Source organism: Formica exsecta, unplaced genomic scaffold (genome assembly GCF_003651465.1).
Source record: "Formica exsecta isolate Colony F162 unplaced genomic scaffold, ASM365146v1 scaffold275, whole genome shotgun sequence".
In the NCBI taxonomy this organism is placed as follows: Eukaryota; Metazoa; Arthropoda; class Insecta; order Hymenoptera; family Formicidae; genus Formica; species Formica exsecta.
This window is the reverse complement of record NW_021850010.1, coordinates 97,554-106,792: the sequence shown is the minus strand read 5'-3', so window position 1 is coordinate 106,792 and position 9,239 is coordinate 97,554. Positions and strand designations below refer to the sequence as shown.

The window sequence follows — 9,239 nt, the reverse complement described above, 5'->3', positions numbered from 1 at the left end:
ACTAGACACATAAGTTTGCGTTGAACCTCGCTTCGCGTGGAAAGTTGTAAACCTATGTGCAACCTTACTTCGCATTAAAAAGAATATGTGTGGAGACTGTATGTTCCGCCCCCCCTACGGGGGGCTCCACTATCAAAAAACTAGACACATAGGTTTGCGTTGAACCTCGCTTTGCGTGGAAAGTTCAAAAGAGGACATACCAAAAACAGCTGTTACTACTCCATTCGGCCTTTTTGAATTTCTTGTAATGCCTTTTGGTTTGCGTAATGCTGCTCAGACTTTTCAACGTCTTATGAATATCATATTATCTGGACTTGATTTTTGTGTCTGTTATCTTGATGATATCTTAATTGCTTCTGTTAATGAGAAAGAACATGCCAAACATCTTCATACTGTGTTTTCTCGGCTTAAACAATTCGGCATGACGATTAATTTGTCCAAATGTCTTTTTGGTAAGGATGAAATTTCTTTCCTTGGCTATTTAGTTTCCAAGCAAGGAATTAAACCGACATCTGAAAAAGTCAAAGCCATTATTGATTATAAAAAACCTAAAACAATTCATGAGTTAAGAAGATTTATAGGTATTATCAACTTTTACCGTCGTTGTCTGAAAAATGCTGCATCACATCAGGCAGTTCTTACGGATTATCTTAAGGATAGCAGGAAAAGGGATAAAAGGTTAGTCACTTGGACTTTTGAAGCTGAAGAAGCTTTCAAAAATTGCAAAGAAGAACTCTTACGAGTCACAACTTTAGCGCATCCGGCTTCAACTGTACCTCTTATCCTCACTTGTGACGCATCGGATTTTGCTGTAGGTGCATCTTTAGAACAAATAATTGATGGGATTAACAAACCAATCGCATTTTTCTCAAAGAAATTGGACGACACTCAACGTAATTATAGTACTTACGATCGTGAACTTCTTGGTATTTATTTAGCCATCAAGCATTTCAGGTACATACTTGAAGGACGTCAGATTCTTATTCGGACAGATCATATACCTTTCATTCATAGACCTTTACCAATCATAGACCTTTAATTTATGCTTTTCAACAAAAATTGGATAAAGCTTCACCCAGACAGATCCGACATCTTGATTTCATTGCTCAATTTTCAACAAACATCGAGCATATATCTGGTAAACAAAATGTAGTTGCAGATTCCCTCTCAAGAATTGAATCCGTTTCGATGCCAATCATAGTTTCTCTGGAAGAGTTAGCAGAATTACAAAAAGAAGATGAGGAATAAAAAACACTTCTCACTAATTCTTCTCTCAAGCTTCAAAAACTTATACTTACTGGCTCGACTACGTCTATTTTCTGTGACTGATCTACCGTTAATATTCGTCCTTATGTACAACAGCTTCGTAGGAAAATTTTTGATGTTGTTCATGGTTTATCTCATCCAAGTGGTCGTTCTATCTGCAAACTAATACAACAAAAATTTATTTGGCCAACTATGAAGAAGGATATAAAGGAATGGGCTAGATCTTGTCTGCCTTGTCAACGTGCCAAGATCCAAAAACATACCAAGAATCTTCCTCAAAAGATTGCTATTTCGGATCAACGTTTTCAGCACATTCATCTAGATTTGATTGGTCCTCTTCCTATTTGTCAAAATTTTCGTTATTGTTTAACCATGATTGACAGATTGTCTAGATGGGCAATTCCTCTAACTGAAATTTCAGCAGATACTGTTACTACAGCCTTTTATACGCACTGGGTTGCGAGGTATGGTGTTCCTCAGATGATCACAACCGATCAAGGTCCTCAATTTGAAGCTTCATTATTTAAGGCTCTCACCAACCTAATTGATTGCGAGCGAATTAGAACCTCAGCTTATCATCCGACTTCCAATGGCATCCTGGAACGATGGCACCGTACATTGAAGAGTGCTATTATGTGTCACGCAAATGAAAATTGGATTGAGATTTTGCCAACTGTTTTACTTGGACTTCGTACTTCTTTAAAGAATATTTGAATACATCTCCTGCGGAAATGCTTTATGAATCTGCATTAAGATTTCCAGGAGAATTTTTCATTGAAGAGGGTCTTCCATCTGACTGAAATTTTCATGGAAAAACATAGGATACATATGAAAGAGATCAAATCAAGACCTACTGCACATCACCACAAAAAAAACATCTTTCTTTCATAAAAATTTATATGATTGTACTCACGTTTGGCTTCGTAAAGATGCAATTAGAAAATTTCTTCATCCTGCTTATTCTGGTCCTTTTCGCGTTGTTAATAGAATTAGTAATAATTTATTTGCAATCGATGTTTTAGGAAAAATTGTTAATATCACCACAGAACGTCTTAAACCAGCCTTCCTACCGAAAGAAACCAGCACTGATTTCATTGTCATGACATCTCCTTCTTCTTCTAATTCACCTCAATCAACTACACTCGGAAAACACCTCAAAACATATTCTGGCCCAAAGAAGAAAGTTAAATTCGCAACGTAGAACGTCGCTGGGAGGGGAGTACTATGGCGTTCCTGCGGCTAAATTCAAGATCATTTTGTTACCAACTTCATAAAATACATTTGTAACTATTTATACACATTTATACACATTTATACACATATATATATACACATTTCATTTATTGATTAAACATTTTACATAACAACATTAAAAACATACAACAAATTGTGAAACATTTATTCATTCGTTTATTGGCCATCATCCTGTAAACATCGTTCTTGAATATTAAATATTTTATATTATATTACCGAAGTCTAGTTATTTAACTATATCGCTCCCACAATACCAACGTTAATAATGCTATCTATTGGCATTTTCTAATGACTTTAGATAGCCATTATGATGTCATTTTGATATTATTGCGATTTTTTGTTCTGTTTGAGTTGCAAAATACATGACAAACTACATGAAGCTAATCAGCAGAAATTAATAAATATGATTATTTTTAACTTTTCTGAGTGTATTTTGTTTGTAAATCGTTTGTGATTGATTGTAAGTCTGTTTTTAACGTTCGTGACAAATTAGGTTTTTTGTAATTAACAGTTTTAGTTTAGTCATGATGTCAATCGATACTTTTTAGTAATAAACAGATTTTATGATAACTGATAACTGTAATCGACAGGAAATCATTTGTGATTTACAAATATACCAATGTTATGTTTATGAATTGATAAATTTTTTAATTACGTGCAAAATAAGTTTATTTTATAATTGTAGTGCGCATGCGCAAAGTATACTTAAACTTTGAGACGCGTGATGATTTCCGCCACGCGTTAGGCCGGATTCACACCTTGGCAGAAAAGCAGAAAGCAGAAAAGCAGAGGCCAATCAGAACTTGCGCTAAAAAAGCAGAATGTACTCCTTATTTTCAGCGCGAGTTCTGATTGGCTTCTGCAAGATTTTAAGCCTTAAGCCTTAAGAAATTGACTAATCACAGTTGAGTATTCTCTTCATATTTGTCCGTGATTGGTCAATTTCTTAAGGCTTAGAGCTTAAATCACTATTGTAGACCGACACTTAGGCCGGATTCACACCTTGGCAGAAAAGCAGAAAAGCAGAGGCCAATCAGAACTTGCGCTAAAAAAGCAGAATGTCTTCTGCTTTTCTAGCACGAGTTCTGATTGGCTTCTGCTTTTCTAGCACGAGTTCTGATTGGCTTCTGCTTTTCTGCCAAGGTGTGAATTCTCCCTTAGGGTGATATTACATTTGTCGTATGACAAACTTTTTAAGCGCAGTAATTAGCTAATTTCTAGAGATTCAAGAAATTTTCTATTTTGCAGCCAATCAGTATGCTTAAAAAGTTTGTCGTACTACAAATGTAAAATCATCCTTACCCTTAGCCCGGATCTACAATAAGTGTAGTAAGTCTCAAGCCATAAGAAATTGATTAGTCACAGTCAAATGTGAGGAAAATAATCAATTGTAGATCCGGCCTTACACTCCTTGATGCGCTCTCTATGGGCAGGAGCCCATATACTTTGCGCATGCGCATTACAATTATAAAATAAATTTATTTTGCACGTAACTAAAAAATTTATCAGTTCACAAACGTAACATTGGTATATTTGTAAATCACAAACGATTTTCTGTCGATAACAGTTATCAGTTATCATAAAATCTGTTTATTACTAAAAAGTATCGGCTGACATCATGACTAAACTAAAATTATTAATTACAAAAAACCTAATTTGTCACAAACATTAAAAACACATTCACAATCAATTACAAACAATTTACAAACAAAATACACTCAGAAAAGTTAAAAATAATCATATTTAATAATTTCTGCCGGCTAGTTTCATGTAGGTGCAAAATACATGTGTCTTCAAGCGTACCTGCCCCCATAGCAAATGAAGTCACAGTGACATCACAATAGACTCACAATAGAGTCATAAGGTCACAAAAAAATTGTGATGTTACTGTAACATTATTAGAAAGTTGCAGTGATATCATTAACTATAGTCGCAGTGATATCATCATAATATAACATAAAACGTCACAGAAATGTAATAGCAACATTCCAGAAACATTCTAAAAACAGTATTTAGTAGACGCTAGTTCGTTCGCTTATCACTATGCGACGCACTATGCGCTCTATCTCGCATTTAAATTTTAGTCATGAGAATTATATATAGCTCTTACAAAGTGGCTAATAATATACATGTATTAAAGTTGTAATAACTATTCCTATCAGTTTGATTTCTGATTCTAGGATTTGAATCCCAACACAAAGAATTCAAATATTAAACTGATTGTTCAGAAATCGGGTGGATAAATATCCGAATAAATGAAAATCATTTGTATATAATCTACTTAAAATGTAAAGTTCACTTTCAATAAAAATAATGTTATGAAATAAATTAATTAAATTTAATTATTTAATTATTTAGTTAATTACATTGGGCCATGTTTTTATTATATATATATACGAATATGTTTGTATATTTTAAAAATACGAGTATATAAACTATATATGTATATTGAGTGAACTAAATTTATTTTATAAAAAATCATATATATAAGACCATTTGATGTGTGCGTTTAATATGTAAATTGCATCACTGTAATATTTTATTTCACATCACAATGATGTCATAGAGACATCACACTTGTGACAAAGCGGACATTCGCATGTCACCATGACTTCATTGTGACATTCGATTGTCACAGAGCAATATCATTATGATATCACTGTGATTTTTTTTGCTATGGAGGTGTAGGCCTATTCTCTAACTTCGTAACGACCACGTCGCTATCGTTACGCAGTTGAAACCATAGACATAGTATATCTAGACCGAGCGTTTGCCTTTATTTAAGGAGTAGGGGTAAAGATGCACGTAGAAAAGGACATACTCTGTTTCGTGCCCCTTGCGTTCTCTCTCGCTCGCACGTAGCATAGCGAAAGAGTACGCTATCCTACATGCGAGCGAGAAAGAACGCAAGGGGCACGAAACAGAGTATGTCCTTTTCTACGTGCACCTTGGCCCTCATTCCTCAACACTCGGTCTAGATATACTATGTCTATGGTTGAAACATATCGGAAAATAGCTGCGCAACGACGCGTAACGATAGCGAATTTGTCGTTAAAAGTTACAGAATAGGGCTGCTGATCCGCCATATTGATTTTTTGTGAAGGTAGTTCATATTTTTCGAAGGCAGACTTATAGATGGCATTACTAACGCTAGTATACATTTTAACAAAGGAGTTTGACCACCCTGCTCACACCCGCGATACCTTGCGTTCGTCGAAGAAAAAAATAACCGCCGTGTCTCTGCCGTTCCGTACGTATCTCTTTCTGGAACAATTACTCACATATCGCGAACTCTCTTTCTCTCTCTCTATCACCCTTCTAGCAACAATCTACAGGCAGCTAGGGTGCCTGGGTCGATAACCTGTTATGACTTGCAATCGTTGCAGGTTCTTTTTTGAAAGGAAAAAAGAGAGAAATAACTATGTTCTCAATCTTTAGAAAAGTGCTAAAAAAACTTATTATTATATATTATATATATATTATATTAGGCTTAACACAAAGACGGGACTCTTGTCCTTTCTCATGTGTGGCTGACTCGAGTTATCGATCGCAACCCATACAGCACAGAACATTGCAATTACATTGCAGGAATGTTACAATCTTTTGCAAGTTGCAATGTAATATCGTTGAAACATTATTGGAACATGTAATTGAAATATTTCATGAAAATGTTACAGCAACATTCCAAAAACATTACAAAAAACAGTATTCGGTAATCGCCAGTTCCTTCATTTACCGCTATCCGGCGCGCGTTGAATTATCTATCCTACATTAAAATTTTAGTCGTGATGATTATATAAAGCTTGCAAAGAGCGGCTAGTAAGATTAAAGGTATAATAACTGTTTTTATCAGTTTAATTTGTCTGATATGACCCCAACACAGGGAATTCAAATATTGAACTGATTGTTCAGAAATCGAACAGAAAAATGTCTTCAGTTTACTGTACTCTACCCGCTCACGAGCGTTGGCACAATCTTTACCAGATACCCTGTATACATATACATATTGTGCGTATAGTAGGAACAATACAAATATGTGTATATTTATTATGCGTATCGTAGGAACAATATTCAAACACGAAGGGGAATACACAAAAGCTTATGCAATCTCTTTGAAAGAAAAGGGGTGTACGGGTGGTCTAGGACACCCTGTATATACAGGGTATCTGATAATAATCGCTCCACCGGTAAGGTGCAGGTAGAGCGGATTAAACCGAGTAGAAAAGTCCTCTACCGTTTTGCGATCTTCGCAATAATTAATGAGAAATTAATTTAAAAAGATCGATCAATTCACGCAAGTATTACCGCGCAGTGAGAAAAAATGGCTTCATATGGGCGGCATTGATATGTGGTTGCTAGGACGTGAGAATCCATCGTTATGTATCGGTCATACGTAACTATCGTCATTTGTAGAGCACTCCTCTCAAAACTTTGTCACGTGCCTATTTTTGGGTTGTCTCTTCTCGCTGCGCGCTTATACTCGCATAAATTGGTCGATCTTTTTTAATTAATTTCTCAATAATTATTACAAAAATCGCAAAATGGTAAAGAACTTTCCTTCTCGGTTTAACTCGCTCTACCTGCATATTACGGGTGGGGTGATTATTATCAAACACCCTGTATATATATACAAGCTATAAGCATATGTAATGAAAAATAGGGGGTTCCATTTAAAAAATTCAAAGTGATTTTAACGTGACCTTGACGATGCTATTCAAGGTCCTACTAATATTATTATATAATGCGCCACTTAGAGCTCTACAACTTTTGCATAAAACATTTTTCACGAAAATGTGTAAATAATTACATACTTTTTCTTAAAAACAATTATTTTTTTTTTACTAATTGATTTGTCTCATTATTCTGTACATAAAAGTGTTAGGGTAAGATTATCGAAAACTAAATATTTTACGAGATATTTTATTTTTTATATCAAAATATGTCAGATTAAAATATAAAATAACTCAAAAAGTACTTAATGAAAAAATACTTTATTATATTGTTTTGGAAAGCTCTTGAGGTAAGCTATAAGAATATGTAATGAAAAATAGGGGGTTCTATTTAAAAAATTCAAAGTGATTTTTACGTGATCTTTACGATGCTATTCAAGGTCCTACTAATATTATTATATTGTATAATGCGCCACTTAGAGCTCTACAACTTTTGCATAAAACATTTTTCACGAAAATGTGTTGTTAATAAAAAATGGGGAGTTCCTTTTAAGAAAACATCGACCACGTTGACCTCACCTTGAAAAGACCACTTATGGTCAAATCCATATTTTTATCATGTGTCCCCCTCGAAACCATGCAACTTTTGTCTGAAACATTTTTTGATATCTCACTTTGTTTCCGAAAAATATGCCCGCGTCACTATAAATGCCGCACCCTGTATATACTAGGGCTGTATGATAAGTACCCGTGTTAGGGAAGAAAACGCATTTTTTTTTTAATTTTTTGTATTTATTTCTCAACATAGTCTCCTTTCAGCTCGATACACTTAGTCCAGCGATATTCCAACTTTTATAAGCCATCCAAAAAATATGATTTGTCGAACTCTGCAAAATAGACCTCTGTTTCGGCGATGATCTCTTCGTTTGATGTCGATGAATAAGGATGACGTGGAACCGTCGGAAAGACGAGCGTCTTGACAATATACAATTTAATGAAATTATATCTAATATTTCCGCAAGCAACGGAGGGATAATCTCGTACGAGGAGACCGCATTGTCGAACGATAAGACCGCACAGAGAATCGGTGAATCGCGGGCCGCGAAAGCGCACTGGATTCACTGTCGCGACGAAACTTAGCCGAGCAGCGCGAGAAGAACTACGCGTACGCGTTGATTACTTTTGGTCAAGAGCCGGCCGCGCCTTGTACGCGCCTCTTTTATAATCTTGAATCCTTCTAGAAGGATCCAGAACGTATGATCTACTTTCCTTTGTCCGATACACTTAGTCCAGCGATATTCCAACTTTTATAAGCCATCCAAAAAATATGATTTGTCGAACTCTGCAAAATAGACCTCTGTTTCGGCGATGACCTCCTCGTTTGACGTGAACCGCTTTCCGCCAAGCCATTTTTTCATGTTTGGAAACAAGAAGAAATCGCAAGGCACAAATCTGGAGAATACCCAAGCAGAACAGAAAATCACAATAATATCAAATGACATCAAGATGACATCAAAATGGCATCAAAATGACATCGAAATGACACCATAATGACTTTTGATAGTGTTAGCGAGAGAGAGGTGGACGCGAGAGTGAGGAGCGCCGCGATATTTGATCTCGATGAATAAGGATGACGTGGAACCGTCGGAAAGACGAGCGTCTTGACAATATACAATTTAATGAAATTATATCTAATATTTCCGCAAGCAACGGAGGGATAATCTCGTACGAGGAGACCGCACTGTCGAACGATAAGACCGCACAGAGAATCGGTGGATCGCGGGCCGCGAAAGCGCACTGGATTCACTGTCGCGACGAAACTTAGCCGAGCAGCGCGAGAAGAACTACGCGTACGCGTTGATTACTTTTGGTCAAGAGCCGGCCGCGCCTTGTACGCGCCTCTTTTATAATCTTGAATCCTTCTAGAAGGATCCAGAACGTATGATCCACTTTCCTTTGTCTTAAGGGAGCGACAATTATGATAGGAAAGATTCGCGGTAGTTTTTTTATTAACGGGGGCTGGCAGCCCCTGATTGGGCGCCACTGATG

The 9,239-nt window shown here is 36.1% G+C and overlaps 1 protein-coding gene and 1 long non-coding RNA gene across 4 annotated transcripts in view; one reads left to right on the top strand and one right to left on the bottom strand.

The window, feature by feature from the left end:
- Positions 1 to 200: 200 nt before the first annotated feature.
- LOC115237124 lies at positions 201 to 1,182 on the bottom strand. Its single transcript, XR_003884311.1, has 4 exons — positions 1,034 to 1,182; positions 911 to 1,001; positions 599 to 821; positions 201 to 512 (listed from the first exon to the last, which is right to left on the bottom strand). It is a non-coding gene; the product is annotated as an uncharacterized LOC115237124 (long non-coding RNA).
- A 4,496-nt stretch (positions 1,183 to 5,678) lies between these two features.
- LOC115237126 (gustatory receptor for sugar taste 43a-like) overlaps positions 5,679 to 9,239 on the top strand; it is a 24,386-nt gene continuing 20,825 nt past the window's right edge. For all 3 annotated transcript variants that reach the window (XM_029809979.1, XM_029809978.1, XM_029809980.1), the window contains exon 1: positions 5,679 to 5,770. The gene's annotated coding sequence lies outside the window, so the exon portion shown is untranslated. The remainder of the gene's footprint in view (positions 5,771 to 9,239) is intronic.